This window comes from Boleophthalmus pectinirostris, unplaced genomic scaffold (genome assembly GCF_026225935.1).
Source record: "Boleophthalmus pectinirostris isolate CB_2022bp ecotype Guang Dong unplaced genomic scaffold, ASM2622593v1 HiC_scaffold_23, whole genome shotgun sequence".
NCBI classification, from domain to species: Eukaryota; Metazoa; Chordata; class Actinopteri; order Gobiiformes; family Gobiidae; genus Boleophthalmus; species Boleophthalmus pectinirostris.
In genome coordinates, this window is record NW_026571207.1 from 37,464,722 (window position 1) to 37,481,004 (window position 16,283).

Sequence of the window (16,283 nt, forward strand, 5' to 3'; positions counted from 1 at the left end):
TGATTAAAGGGAACTATTGTGGGTACAAGTGAGCATAACATAAAAACATAGACGAGGTACAACTTAGTAGAATTAAGTAATTAAATGCTGAGATGGGTAAAGTCCTGTTATTTTTATTGCTTCAAATAGGGATGATTTTAAAATAAAACTTAATTTACATAGTACATGCTGAAATACAATACAATTTCAAAGCGCCTCACCAAAGAAGTAAAATCTAATGTGGATTATTTTGCACTATATGCAATTATTTTTAAGTCAATTTTTTTTATTATTTTTAAGCTAGTATTTATTATCTGTGTTACCTTTTCCTGCTGTTCTGAAATAGTGCGTTGCAACACTTGGAATTTCCCCACTGTGGGACTAATAAAGGCATATATTATCTTATCTTATCTTACTATATATATATATATATATATATATATATATATATATATATATATATATATATATATATATATAGAGAGAGAGAGAGAGAGAGAGAGAGAGAGACACATAGATACATAGCTGCACTCTAGTAAATTGACCCAATGAACAATTTGTTCATTGAGCATGTCTTGCGCTTGCGCTGTGTCAACTCAACCCGCCAACATAGGGGGCAGCACTCAGTAACTCAGCAGAAGAGACATGCGTGCCATGTGCTCGGGCCTCTGGACCATCCACCAGCAACGTGACCAAGACCTCTTCTTATCAACGGCTGCTTCTGTTTCCCCGCGATTAAAGGTAATTTTTAATATACTTTTAGACTTGTCTTAATAAGTGTGACCTATTTGTACGCACTGAGGCACGGAAAGTAATCTACTTAGAGATGATTAAAAAAAAAAAAAAATAATTATATATATATATATATATATTATTTTTTTAATTTTTTATTAATTATTCGTATGGTAATTATTATTTCGGGGTCAAAGCCATAAAATCGCCGTTTATTTTTGATACCATATGCGATTATACCCTTATGTTTGCTTATGAGGAGGGAAAAGTTTGATTTTATTTAGTTTATCCCAACCCCCATTTTGTGCTAACGTTAATACAACACTTGACAGGGTGAGGTAAGTAATGAAATGGTTTTGCTGTGCGCACTAAGTGAAGTTAAAGGCATAAGTCCTGGGAGAACATGTGAGACGAGCGGGCAGCGGCTAATAGAACAGCGAGCGGCGACTTGCTAGTGCTCCGAGCCGCCGGAGCTGCAGCGGTGTCCTCCCTATGCCTTGGCCGCCGCTGGGACTCTTTGTGTGGGGCGTCGCGGTGAAGAGTCTTCCGGCGCTCTCCGGTGGGTTTTCCGTGCTGCTGTTGAGCACTTTAGTTTGGAGAAATGGCGCGGTTGTTGATTAACTATGCATCCATAAAGAGTTACACGCCGCTATTTAGACATCGACGTCTAATTGTCAGAGTAGCGGGTTATTCCGGAGACGAACAATCATTTTGCTAGGAGTCACGTGGTGCCCCTGCAAGCACTAGGTGCCCTACGCGCTGTGCCCACTGCACAGCGTTTACGCACGTAACCTCGCGGCACGGGCATTAGATTTGCGTGCGCAGGACGCGCTGCTCCATACGTGCGCCTGTCGCGTTACGTGGAGCCGCCCTCATTTACTTTTCATGGGTGCGCATAGATGTCTGTAGGAGCCTAAACCCAGTTTGTAGTATTTTCATTATTGAGATAATTATTCTTATTTTGTTTGATTTAATGTTTACTTAAAATGCATGATTTTTGGTATTTTGGTGGTTCTTTATGGTTAACTTGATTATTTGTTGATTATTTGTTACAAAGTAATTTGATCTATTTATATTTTTTCTTTAATTAATTATTGCTAATGTTAATCATAAGTTTACTTAAGTAATGTTTAATTTTTGTATTATTTTGTGGTCTACGGCTCCCTATTTAAGATGTGGGCAGGTGCACCGGGAGAGGGTGGAGTGGAGCCAAACAGTTTTTTGACCTCCTGTCACCTACACGTTAAAGTTCCTCTTTTTTGTTTGTATCTGTATGTCCTATAATGTGAATCAGCAGTAAAGAGTTTTTAAATTGCACTTGGATCGCTGTTCGTGGATTCTTTCATTTTTGATGCATTTTAAAGGTGGAACAAGGTGTGCAAAGCGTCAACTATGGCTTCACAAATGTTTGGACCTTACAATGTCATTGAGAAACACAGAGCCCTTGCTGCGAGGTTGCGCGCGTAAACGCTAACGCGTGCAGTGGAGCCTAGGCTTAATGGGGAACTACGGAACTGCCTTCTTTGTGTGCGCTTTTTGTTGCACATTTAAAATCAGTAGTAGCGGAAAACTGGCATGTCGTAATATCGGGATAGGCTGCTGACCCCTTCATAAAGTTCAAGTGCAGCTGCTTTTACAGTAATGTTAATTTTGCTTGATAGCTTTAGTAGCATGACACTGGGAATAAAATAAAAAAAATGACCATTAACAGACCGATCAGTTAATGTGTTTGTATCTCTCTGTTCTAGTTTGAAGGAGTTCAGATGGAGTTAAAAGATTATTGGTGATAGTTACAAGGTAATCAAATGAATGTTAATTCTTCTATGAATGTTTTTCAAATTTGATATTCTGAAAGTGCTTAATTGTTCGGCTTCAGATCAGTTAATGTGTTTGCATCACTGTGTTCTAGTTTAAAGGAGTTCAGACGGAGTTAAACATTACTGGAGATAAAGTTACCAGGTAATCAAATGAATGTTACTTCTTCTGTCAACCTCCCCACCCTCTCACACCATCATTTATTCTGCTTTCCTGTTTGAACCAAATGAAATCTTTTGCCATATTAAACTTAACAATTCATAAATGTGTTCTTTTCATAAATACAATTTTCCCATTTTTTTTTGACACTGCACAGATGACTTAACTTTGGTTTTGCTTCCAAAAAAAGATGATTGGTCTGAAAATTTGTCAAAACTGAATTGGATTTGTCATAAAAACACTTCAAAAACTAGTAAGTTGTACTATTTTCTGTAGATGTTGTATACAACAAATTGTGTTGAGGACATGTTGCCAATTTAACATCTTGTGTTAAGCTAATAATAATGTTATATTAAGTATCAGCAATTCTGTTTTAAAAGTTGGTGTAAAAGTTTTCATTGTTTTTTTCCCTTTTAGGTTGCTAGTTCCAGAATGACCTGGAAATGTAAGTTGTGTCCAGCTTCTTTCAACTCCAGAATACTGTTATTTAGACACTACAGGTTGGAGCACAGCCAGTATTCTAGAACCAGCCCTCTTCCTTGCCTCTACACTGACTGCATTTGTACATTTCAGACACTTAATGCACTGAGTACTCATTTATCAAGATATCATGCAGCACAACCTATCAGTCATACACAGCAGAGTCAGGGGCCTGTGTTATTTAAATGCCCTTTATGCACATTTCAGCAACCCCTTTCTGAATCTGCTGTTTTCAGTCATCTCCGAAAGCATTTGAAAAATCATGAAACCGTGACATGCCCTTATAAGGATTGCACCTATAGCACAAATGTATACTCCTCATTCAATTCTCATAAAAGTAGAGCACACCAAGCAGATCTCGCGTCAGACTTTAAAACTGATCTTGTCAGTGAGGATCCAGACAATCTTCTAGCCAGTATTTCAGAAACTGAAACTATTGGTTTACATGAAGAATGCCCTAGTCAGAGCAGAGAAGTGGTGAATGGGAATCAGAGTGGCACAGTCAGTTTAAGAAATCAACTTAAAATTAACATGTCTTCCTTATTCTTAAAGATGCAGGCTCTCCTCCATGTCTCAAACATTGCTACTCAGGAAATAGTAGATCACTTGAATCAGATCTTCTCCTTATCTGAGCCGCTGATCAAAGAGGCAGTTCATGACATACTTCAGCAAAATGGTCATAGCATTTCTGAACCTACACTGAGTGAAGTTGTTGCTGCTGTCATGGACTGCAATGTTCTGTCTACAACAACCTGTAAAGGTGCTGAGTTGTGTTCAGCAAAGCGCAGAAAAACCTTTATTGAGCACAACTATCCTTGTGTAATGCCAGTGGAGTATCAGCTAGAGCCTGGACATACCAGCATGTATGTTCCTGTCCTTTCAATGATTCAAGAGTTGTTTAGAAACACAGACATGCTTAACAAGATTACAGAAACAAATACTACATTTGGTCAATATGTATCATGCTCCAGTGGCTCTCATTTCCTTGAAAATGAATTGCTGTCAACTGGGGATCTCATCTTACCGCTCCAGATATATATTGATGAACTAGAAATTTGCAATCCATTAGGCACATCACGCAAAATTCACAAAATGTGTGCTGTATATTGGGTCCTTGCTAATCTTCCGCCAAAATACAGATCAACATTACATGCTATACAGCTAGCAATATTGGTAAAAGTGACAGACCTTCGTAAGTATGGATATGCAGCTGTACTTGCTCCATTGCTGCGTGACGTTCATACTCTGGAAGAAGATGGAGTATTCATTGAAAGAGTTGGTCAGAATGTTAGAGGCACTGTCTTTTGTGTTTCTGCTGACAATTTGGCTGCTCATGGATTAGGTGGCTTTACAGAGTCCTTTAGAGCAGGCCATGTTTGCAGATTCTGTATGGCCTCAGTTGAACAGTTTCAAGTAACTGAAGTCAGAGAGAGAACATTTTCTCAGAGAACTAAAGCTAGCCATGACCTACATGTACAAACTGTTCAAGAAAGTGAAATTTCAAGCAGCCACTTTGGCGTTAAAGGTAGCTGTGTCTTGCGTGAGTCTCTGAATTACTTCCATACAATCACAGGGTTTCCTCCAGATATACTCCACGATCTTCTGGAAGGTATAGTTCCGATGGAGCTTTGTCTTTGTGTTAAAGAGATGATCCGACTGAAGTACTTCACTTTGAAGTATTTGAACAACAAGATTAGATCATTTCCATATCAACATACTGATAAAGTGGATAGACCTCAGCCACTTCACCAAATGTGTCTCTCTCGGGGAACAATTGGAGGTAATGGACATGAAAATGCCACTCTGCTCAGACTTCTTCCATTGCTTGTTGGCAGTTTAGTACCAGAGGGTGATAAGGCATGGGCAGTTTTGATGGAACTGAAAGAGGTGGTAGAATTGGCTTTGTGCCCATCATTTACTGATGAAACCTTAGACTATTTTGTTTGCAAAATCAGCGATCATAGACAGGCACTGCTAGAGGTTTTCCCAGAGGTTAGGCTCCGTCCTAAACATCATTATGTGGAGCATTATCCTGCTCTAGTTAAGTGCTTTGGCCCCCTGCTGCATTTTTGGACTATGCGGTTTGAGGCCAAGCACCGCTTTTTTAAAAGAGTGGTGCATGACTCTCAAAATTTCAAAAATATTTTGAAGACAATGGCAATCAGACATCAGCACATGATGGCATATCATCTTGCTGCACCATCATTTTTTAAGCCAAACACTCAAGCATCCAGGGTTGACTCTGTTCTGGTTTCAGCTCTACCAGAGGCTGCTCAGGTACACATTAGAGAGCAAACAACTACTGACACAATCTACAAGACATCAAAAGTAACCATTGATGGCACAGACTATGTCTGTGGAATGTTTCTGTCTGTAGGAGTCAGCGGTGGACTATCTAAATTCAGCAAAATAGAACAGATCTTCCTTGTCAATCACAATGTATCTTTTCTGTGTTGTGATTATGACTCTTGGTATGTAGAACATCTACGGTCCTACGAGCTGTCGACTGCAAATACAAGCCTGTCAATCCACCTTCAGTCTGAGTTGAATGATACAGCCCCCCTCTCAGCATACAAGGTAGACGGATCGCTGCTGCTGACCCCCAAGAGGTTCATTCAAGTGAGAGGGAACTGAGTTCAGGTAAAAGAGATTACTTTTATTTACCAGTTATAGTCTGTCTTCACTCTGTGGAATTACGCAAGTTGTACACTAGATATGATACACTTTTAACAACCTGATTTTGTCTTTTCATTTAGCACAATGGCAGCTGCATCTCCACAACCAATGATCCTTCGTGTTGTTGATCCAGACCAGGCTAGAAAACTAAAACTCAGCTCAAGACCAGCCTCTGTTGATGCACTGATCAAGATTATAAAAGAACAATTGGAAATTGACCTCCACTTTGATTTGCTGTATGAAGATCCAGACTTTGACGGGAAGCTTACTTCCCTTACAGACATTCAGGATTTGCCACAAAAAGCTATTGTCCACATCGCAGTTTCAGAGGACTCCAGCTCTATTGCATCTACTATTCTGCTTTCAGATGTGTCATCTCCAGAGCGTCTCTGCAGATGGCCTCCTGGTCCTTTTTCCAGTTCCCACATTTGCATTTGATGTTGAGCTGAAACTTCGAGATGGAAATGCAGAATATGAGAAGAGCAACACACACACCTTAAGTTGACAAGAGACCTTAAGCACGACATTTTGGAAAACCTTGCATCGACTATATATGGTTTTAAGGCTTACCCAAGTGATAAAGAGATTGCAATGGCTGCTGAGGCTCTTGTAGCCAAACATCCCTGTTTGAAGGAAGCTGGATCTGAAACTGGCTGGAATGGGTGGAAAAATAGCATCAAGTTTAAGATGGGCAATTTCCGAAGCAAGATGAGACGGGCTGGTTGTCAGGAGGTTAGCGTTAATGCCGGAAAAAGAAGCAGAAGTAATCCTGAAAATGAACCTTCACATTCCAACATTAAAAGACCCAAGCGAGCTGAGATCAACTTCCTCATTCTCGTCATTGAAGGTGATGTTGTGGTCAGCCTCCCAGGAGCCTTCCTTCCTGGTAGTCTTTGGACTTATTCTATCTGCCTACAGCAAGCTGCACTACATTTTCCCTCAGTTATCCCAAAGCTGACTGACCACTGCACTGAACACTTTGAGGTCTAATTTAACCAGGTCTCAATTATAATTAGAAAATTAGTAGTAATGATTTACTTGGTAGAACTGAGCACTCAGTATTGTAGTAAATACTGAGGGGCATTTGGAAGCACCATTAGAATGAAAATTCAGATGTGCAGTATGCAAACATTAGATCATCCCTAGGTCAAGATGTCAACATTTGATGATTAAGTAAGTTTAACTGAATGACCATGAAACTAAGGTAAACATATTGACCCTCATTTCTTTATCTATTATCAAGGTTAATAATGCTATTTCCTTAAGTCACCAAATTTGTTATTATGCTTTATTATCTTATAGTTTAATGGTCTTATCATGTCATATTTTGCTTAATTATGAACTTATGATTATTTTATAGCAATTGATTGCTGTGCTATTATTTTTAGTTTGTACATTCACATTAGAAGAGCCATTGAGTTGCAGTACAGTACAGTGACCATAATGAACGAACATCAGAAAGCCTTCAACTGGCCTAATACACCTCAGTTATCCCAAAGCTCTGACCAGCACTTTTGAATTCATTTTTACTTGTCTATTAACTGTCAAGGTTGCAAACCATTAAGATGACTTTGATGCATTTAACTAAACCTATGATCGTTTATGATCTTATCAAAATAAAATGTTAAATTTTGTGCCTTATTTATCAACATTATTATTAGTTTGTACGACATGAACGAACACAAAAAAAATTTTTTTCATTCTCATTGTTTTATGTGCAATCAAACGATAAACTTTTGATGCCTTTGTTAACATTTAGTTTGTATGACCATAAGCGGGAAAAAAATCTAAATTTTTTTATTCTCAGTTTAGTTTGTACGATCAAACTAATATTGATAAAGAAGTAAGGAAGTAAAAACCAAAAAAATGATGTAGGTTAAAGGGTACAACATGTTAACGACAAGTTAAAAGTTCTTTTGTCTAGATATTGCTTTAGAGTTACTGCAGCCAATGTTCAGTCAATAAGACCAAACTTAACTGTTTTGTAAGAAAAAAATTACCCAGTAGTCACTGTGAATTTGTTGTGCATAGTCACTATGCATTTGTTCTTATACTCTTGTTTTATAGTCTATATGCCATTCCATTGTAACTTCTGCACACTGCGTGCCATTTTATTTTTTATTTAATTTCAGTGTGCAAGGGCAAAAACACAAATAAAGATTTGAGTTTGGGTAACATAAAATGATGTGGTTGTGTACTTTTTTTTTTAAGTTCTGTGAGCGTTTTTCTGTGGTTTGAAAACTCCCTATTTTAAATCATAATAAATTAAAATAATTGAGTTGCTTAACAGAAAACTATGAGTTTATATTAACTGCAAATATTTGAGTTGAGCTAAATGAGCACTTTTAATTCAGGTCTTATCAAAAGGTACAAGTAGCAAGCAATCAAACCTTTTAAGTACTGGAAATTGTGACTTTTAAGTTTATCAACTCAAAAAAATTGAGGCAATTTATTGCCTCAATTTTTTTGAGTTCTGGTAACTTATTCGGGTTTACAGTGTAGACCTGGGTTCAAATCCCCCTTCAGACTCTGACTGTTTTTTCTGCAACATATAATTAACCCTCTCAGGCTCAAATAAAATTTAGTAACAGGAAAAAATCTGATATTTGGGGAAAATGATCATATGGGGTAGTAATATACAATCCTGACTTTTTTTTTGAGAGAGACCTTCACATCCAGTGTGTTCTGGGATGTTGCAGATTTGCAGCATTGGTCCGGTGTGGTAAATTAACACCGAAGACTGAAAATTATATGAACGCTAACTTTATGTTTATACCACTTTTCATAACAATGAAAACATAAAGCACAGTGTAACAGCTTTACCGTGGCAGAACAACATCACTTTTTCGTGTGGTGTTGTGTGGAGCCGTTCTTACACAGTCTGCATCATCCATATTTATCATCATGGCTTTAAAAAAAGTCTCCTGAGTAAAAAAAGCTCATAAAATCTGGATATGGAGTAAGTAGGTGACTGGCATTTAGCTGTTGCAAATCTGCAACGCCTGCCAGGAGAGGGTTAAAGAATACAAACTTTACATGGAACATACAAAGAAAATGTAGTTTATCATGCACATTACCTGTAAATGTCATGCAAAATGTTCACTTTATCTTTACCAGTTTTTCATAATATAGTTGTATGAGAAAAATGCAAAAGGGGAAACACACACAGGAGTAAACCACACATGACACATATTAACCTTATATAAAGATTTACTACAAAGACACTGGTCAATTCTTATATTTTTTTTCCCAGTTTTTTTTTCCATATGGGAAGCCAGAACAAACATTTCAGTAAGGAAAGGTCACAGTGCTGTTCCTAGTTGTGTTCACTTCAAAATTTCTGAATGAGCGACTGAGGTCTTCTTCAAAACAAAAACTAACTTGAGATTTAAGTCATGCTATAACGCTGTTACCTCCTCAAAACATATCCAGGGTTGTGTTTTGTTTCGTTCACACGTTTGAGCGATTCTACATTATTCATCTATGTTTCCACCACCTCGTGATGTCATGCAGTGGTGTAGTTTTCAATTGAACAGCTCATTTTACCTTTAATTGAGAAGAGACTGGAATTTTTTATTTTTTTTTTTTAGATTCTCTCAATTTGGTTCCATATCTGGCCAAAAATATTTGGGTCCAATTCTTATGCAAATTAATTCATATTTAGAGGTTGCTCAACAAACTTGAAAATAGAAAGAACAAAAATGTGTCTGTGTGCTGCAGGTGTTCCAGTCAGTCGGAGCAGGTAGAGGGCGCTCTTGGAAAAAGGATCAAAACTTAAAACAATTTATATACAACATAATATAAAAAATATAGGTAAAAGGCCTTTATTTAAATGCTTAGTAAACCTGTTGGCTTTAGCCATTTAAATAAAAGGCCTTTTAACTATATTTTCCCTTAAGCGATTTTTACTTCTTTGGAGTGCCTGGCGTCTGTTGTGTTTTCACTCTTTCCCCCTTGGACGCCTACTTGGAACAACCCATACATATATTAGTATGTGTGGGTTGTAGTGGCCCCCACCAATCACAGCCTCTGTTTACATGTGAAAAACCGAGCCATTTGTAATGGTCGTCAAATCACGTCTTTAGTGAAACAGCGGAGGAGTCAAAAGACGTCATTAAGGAAACAAGGGAGGGTCATCAAATGTAGTCTTCATGGGGGAAAGAGTTAATATTTGAAAATTGCCCTATAAAGTCTATATCAGGGGTGTCCAAACTTTTTTCATCAAGGGCCACATATGTAAACACAGATGAAGCAGAGGACTGATCGAGGGCTGTAGACTGATGCTCAGTACAGTGAATTATTAAAATATGTGCATGTTTAACACACTAGAATGATCTGATCCATCAGTTTTTATTCATGCTAAGATCCTTAAAACTACACACCAATATTTAATATTTAGCTTTATCAAGCTAGATTAAAAAAAAAAAAAAAAACTTGCAGTAAAAAGTTCATTTTTAATTGATGCAAGGTTATTTGGCCCAATTCACCTGGAAGCCTGAGGGCCAAGAAAAAATTTGTCTAGGGGCCGCATTTGGCCCACGGACCATAGTTTGGACATGCCTGGTCTATACTATAACACCAAATACCAAGTAAATAAGGTGCATTCAAATAATTTGTAATTTTATTCTGCAAACACAAACTGAAACTTGCATAAAAATGACATAGAAAGTAAATGAAAAGTGATGTAGAAAGTCCAGCTCCACTGTGTGTTTGTTGCTTTGTCACTAAAGATGCTCCTGTGTCTTTGACTCCTGCAGTAGATCCTGTTTCTGATCTTCATTCTTTATTCTACAGTTCACTGATCTGCTCCTTCAGAATCTGCTTGATTAAGAACGTCACGTCGCTTTGGTGGAACCTCTGAAACTTCTTTTTCCATGATATTGTGATGCATCATCTTCTTCTGTTCTTCTGTCACACTGGAGTGAAGAATGTCAGGACAAACATTTCTTTACTCAAGTACCAAAGATATCAGCCTAAAGCTGTTCAGGCATTTTCTTCACAACTGAATGTTCAGACTGTGGAGCTTTTTAAGGAACCAAATCATCTGCAGGAGCAACCTCTAAAACATCTCCTTTTTCTTCCAAATTTCTTCCTAAATCATCTTTTGAATGCTAAAACCTAATGTTATTATTATTTGAAACTTTATTTATTTATTTATTTTATTTATTTATTTATTTTTATATTATATTATTAATTATTATTATTATTTTTTTATATTATATTATTTTATTTATTTATTTATACCATGCTTTGATGGACCAGCCTACAGTCTATTATTTTCATTTTTTGTCTATACACTTTTTTGGAATTAAATCAATACGAGGTATACCTCTGAGTACACGGCATTCACAATAATACTACTTTTTAATAACATTACTTTTTAATAACACTACTCACTACTTTATACCTGTACTGTCATGTTTTCAACAGGAGCTCAATGCTGTTCTATTTGTAACACTGGGGAGCTGTCCTTGGTCCTGAAGTGAGTATCCTTTTAAATGCAAGAATATTTGTCCCAGTTAAATAAATATTACCTTTAATTAAAAAGTAAACAAGTGAAATCCTTCTTAATCTCTTCTGTTCGTCTGTGAGCCTCTCCAGATCACTGAATTCACAAACAATAATATGAGTCATTAAAACGGGATTTGCAAAACGCAAACAAAGAGATATTAAATAATCCACTCCAAAGTTTAAAGAACAAGTTGTAAAATAAAGTGTTAAAGTCTTAGTTGTTTCTTATTTATTACTGTAACTTTTCTGGTGAAGGATCTGCCATTTTAGGGTTAAAAAATAAATAAAATAAAAATAACATCTTTTACTGAAATGCAAGAAAAATAAGTTGCTGCGAAACGTCTTTAAGCTCCAGTTAACAAACTGAATTTTGCCATATTTTGACTTAACTTTGACTGAGTGATTTAAATATGAATGCTGATCACGATAACAAGGTCAAAAACTCATGAAAGTGGATTTTGAAAAATACTTTTGCTTTTTATAATTATAAGATGCAACACTTGTAAAGGACACATATAGGCTACATTCAGACTGCAGGGCTTAATGCTCAGTTCAGATTTTTTTTGTGAAATCCAATGTTTTTGCGAGGTTGTTCACATTTCCAGTTAAATGTGACTTGTATGTGATCTCCAGTGTGAAAATTAAACGTCCCAAAAGTGTCCCGCATGTGACACTGGAGACACGACGACGTCAACCACAGCGAGCGTCTCTGTGTTTACTGAAGTTGTCCAAACATGGACGCAGCATCGAGCACCTGGAGATTTTAAAGTTCCTCTCGTACCGGAGCCAGAACATGAACAACTTACTTGTTTTAAGGAGGAGATTGAGAAGGAGAAGGACGAGGTTTTTGGTCGTGGTGTTTTGTGGGGCAGCAGCAGCGACGTCTGTTGAAAGGAACGTGTGGATGTGGAGACGGAGCCAAGAGTGGTGAGTGGTGATGTGCTTCACTTCAGTGACACAGAGTTCATTAACAATTTTCGCCTACTTCAGCCCAGAATAGTGACGTTTGTGTCTTGTTGATAACGTGTAGGTGGATGAATGCACTTTGACCGTTCAGACTGAAGTCACATGTCAAAAGATCAGATATGTATCAGTTTCAGGAGCACATATCCAAGTTTGAATTTGAAAAAATGGGATCTGTGTGGTTCAGACTGTCATTAAAAGATCAGATACAGGTCACATAGAGGCCAAAAAATCAGATTTGGGTCACTTCAGGCTGCAGTCTGAACGCAGCCATCGTTATTCAAACCTGGATGAAACCAGATTAAAGCTCCGATATGACACAAAAGTGACTCTTGTGAGATTTAATCCTGGTTACACTCCTGTTTCCTCATCACAAACAGACCTGGAGTTGCGTTTTGTTTCATTCACACATGTTTGAGTAATCCTGCATTATTAGTCTGTCCACAGCTCCAAAGCTCAAAAAGCTCTGTTCCAACTTGTGATGTCATGTAGTGATAGTTTTCAAGTTAACAGCTACAGTATATTTAAACTTTAGTTCAGAAGAGATCAGAAATTCCACAGATGAAATCATTCAGTTCAGGAGTTTTCAAATTGTGTGAATGTGAGTCTCATCTGCCTGGTTCAGTCCTGGTTTAGTCCTGGTTTAATCCTGGTTTAGTCCTGGTTTAGACCTGGTTTAGTCCTGGTTTAGTCCTGGTTTAATCCTGGTTCAGTCCTAGTTCAGTCCTGGTTTAGTCCTGGTTCAGTCCTGGTTTAGTCCTGGTTCAGTCCTGGTTTAGGCCTGGTTCAGTCCTGGTTTAGTCCTGGTTTAATCCTGGTTTAGTCCTGGTTTAGTCCTGGTTTAGTCCTGGTTCAGTCCTGGTTTAGTCCTGGTTTAGTCCTGGTTCAGTCCTAGTTCAGTCTTGTTTTAGTCCTGGTTCAGTCCTGGTTTAGTCCTGTTCAGTCCTGGTTTAGTCCTGGTTCAGTCCTGGTTTAGTCCTGGTTTAGTCCTGGTTTAGTCCTGGTTTAGTCCTGGTTTAGTCCTGGTTTAGTCCTGGTTTAGTCCGCGTGTGTCGGGCCTCCCCAGTGCGTCTTTGATCCAAATGATTCTAGTGAAGGTGTATGGAGTTTAACATCATGACATGACATCACAAAGTGGAACAGAATTCCAAAAACCACAATTACCAATATCAATCCTGCTGCAGTTATGTCCACATGTGCACCATTATTTTTTCTTCACGTGTGTGTCGCGTTTCTCCAGTGGCTCTTTGGCGCCCCCCAGGGAAGGTGCACCTCACATATGGAAAACTGCTGATTTAGATCATTTCAGTCCTGGAATTTCCAATATTTTCTCAACTAAAGGTCAAAGATAGTTGTTAACTTGACTACACGACATCACAAGGTGGAACGCAGCATTCTTAGCTTTGGAGATTGACAGACTAAATAATAAAGTGTTACTCAAACATGTGTGAATAAAACAAAACACAACTCCAGGTCTGTTTTTGATGAGATAACAGCATAATAACATGACTTAAAGCTCATAAGAGTCACTTTCATGTCATACAGAACCTTTAATTACATGTTCAGATGCTCGCATTACAGTAATAGTTAAGGCTCAACTATGTCGCAGTACTGCATCAGAGTTTAAAACCCCATTACTTGGTCCTTTTGTGTTGAATGTATTGTATCATATCTGATTGCACATACTTCTTCACACTTGCGTCAGTGCAGACACTTCCAAAGACGTGTTTTGGATCCTGGAGCACAGTTTAAACTCCTTAAATATTAAACTCAAATCTACAACTTCCACTGTTTCAGAAACTACTCATGAGCACACTAATGGAAGACTGTACACAAAACTGGATTCATGTTCAGACAAGTGTCAAACTCTCTCAGTGTCGCCAGTGGATAAATGACTTCTTTCATTTAGATTGAAAATGTCCTATATTACTCTAAAGTGACTCTTGTGAGATTTAAGTCATGTTAGAATGTTGTTTCCTCATCAAAAACAGACCTGTGTTATGGTGTGTTGTGTTAAGTATCACTCATGTTTGTCAACTTTGTGATGTCATGGGGTGAAACAGGAAGTACTCCGCTGTGTTTTAAAGGTGCATTGTTAACATTTCTCGTGGAGGGTCTGTAAAATGCTTTTCTTCAAGGAGATGTTCTTTGTCTGGAATGTTTCACAGTATGGCATAAAACCAGGCATGTCCAAACTACGGCCCAATCTTTCTTGGCCCTCAAGCTTCCAGGTGAATTGGCCCAAATGACCCTGCATCCATGAAAAATGAACTTTTTTACTGCAAGCTTTTTGAAAATCTACCTTGATAAAGCCAATATTTAATATTTAGTGTGTGATTTTAAGGATCTTAGCGTGAATGAAGATTGATGGATCATTCTAATGTGTTAAACATGCACATATTTCAGTTATTCACTGTACTGAGCATCAGTCTACGGCCCTCGATCAGTCCTCTGCTTCATCTGTGTTTAGATATGTGGCCCTTGATGAAAAAAGTTTGGACACCCTTGCTTTAACCAACCAGACCAAGTTATAGGTCAGATCTGTGGAGAGGCGACCCCGCTCACAGTCAGAACGTCTGTTTTATAGGTATTTTTGAGCTATAAAACCACCTGGAATTGAACAAATCTAAGGTCGAGCTGTTTAATATCACACTCTGGAACATTCTAAGCAGAGCAATGACATCTCCATAGAAACAAGAAGGTGACGGACCCCAAACGAAAAGTAACATACAGTAGTTCACCTTTAAGGTCCATACACCTTCACTAGAATCATCAGGATGATTTCAGTCCTGGAATTATCAGTCTCTTCTGAAGGTAAAAGAGGAGCTGTTCACTTGAAAACTACCACTTCATGACATCACAAGGTGGAACAGTGCATTTTGAGCTTTGGAGATGTAAACAGACTAATATAGTAATGCAGAATCACTCTGGTAACAGCATAATAACATGACTTAAAGCTCACAAGAGTCAGCTTTGCATACTATAGGCCCTTTAAACATGTGCATGGTGATGGACTCCCCCACTAGAAAAGTTACACAGTGCAGCTTTAATACTGAAGTAACAGTACTCTGACTTGAGTAAAACTGCATATTCTGGATGAGTTCTCCACTGAGCGATACAGTTTCTACCCCGATCATTTGTTTCGCTTGAAAATGAAAGCCAAAACAGCGGAGACACAAATGACTGGACCTCCCACTCTCCACCCATCTGTCTGCTCCTGGCTTTACAAAACAAACACACCTCATTATCCCACTAATAACATCCTCCGACAAAAGACACAGCAAAACTCTTCGGCCCTTTGCTGGAATGTTATTTTTCAGAACACTTTCAAGGTCTTGTGATCTTTTAGTCATGTTATAAAGCTGTTGGCTCCTTAAAACCAGACCTGGAGTTGTGTTTTGTTTCATTCATTCATGTTTGAGTAACTCCCTTTTTTATTTTTATTTTTTTATTAATATGATCATAAACAAGAAAAAAAACTAAACTAAACAAAACAACAACAAAAAACAAAACAAAAAACATTGTACTAAGATATTCATAGATCTACAACTTTCATATGAATTTTTTTTTTCATTTTTAGAAATAGTAAATAAGAAGAATTCTTAATTAATTGCTAAGTTAATTAAGTTATAATAATATAATAATAGTAATTAATAATTATAATATAATAATTAAGTTAATTGCCTTTGTTTTTTTTTTTTTTGTTTTTTTTTTTTGAGTCACATTTTTCGCAGTTTGCAGAAAGTTTGGTGCAATGGTAGACGAGAATCCATGACCAGTTTGCTGCAAAAGAAAGTCAGTTTTTGAGGTTGTTGAAAGAAGATGGGGAAAAGGAGCAAAGCCAAACTAAGGTGATTTTTGGAGATTCCTTCCAGGAGTGACTGAAGCAGACGAAGGGTCTAAAGACTGACACGTCTGTCGCTAAATGACTCGCTAAATGACTAAATGACAGGAAACTTCAACAGCAA

The 16,283-nt window shown here is 37.6% G+C and overlaps 1 long non-coding RNA gene across 1 annotated transcript; it reads left to right on the forward strand.

The window, feature by feature from the left end:
• The first annotated feature begins 509 nt into the window (after positions 1–509).
• Positions 510–6,176, forward strand: LOC129410675 (uncharacterized). The gene is made up of 7 exons (XR_008632980.1): positions 510–720; positions 2,460–2,508; positions 2,621–2,670; positions 2,843–2,938; positions 3,103–3,130; positions 5,645–5,805; positions 5,922–6,176. It is a non-coding gene; the product is annotated as an uncharacterized LOC129410675 (long non-coding RNA).
• The last annotated feature ends 10,107 nt before the right edge of the window (positions 6,177–16,283 follow it).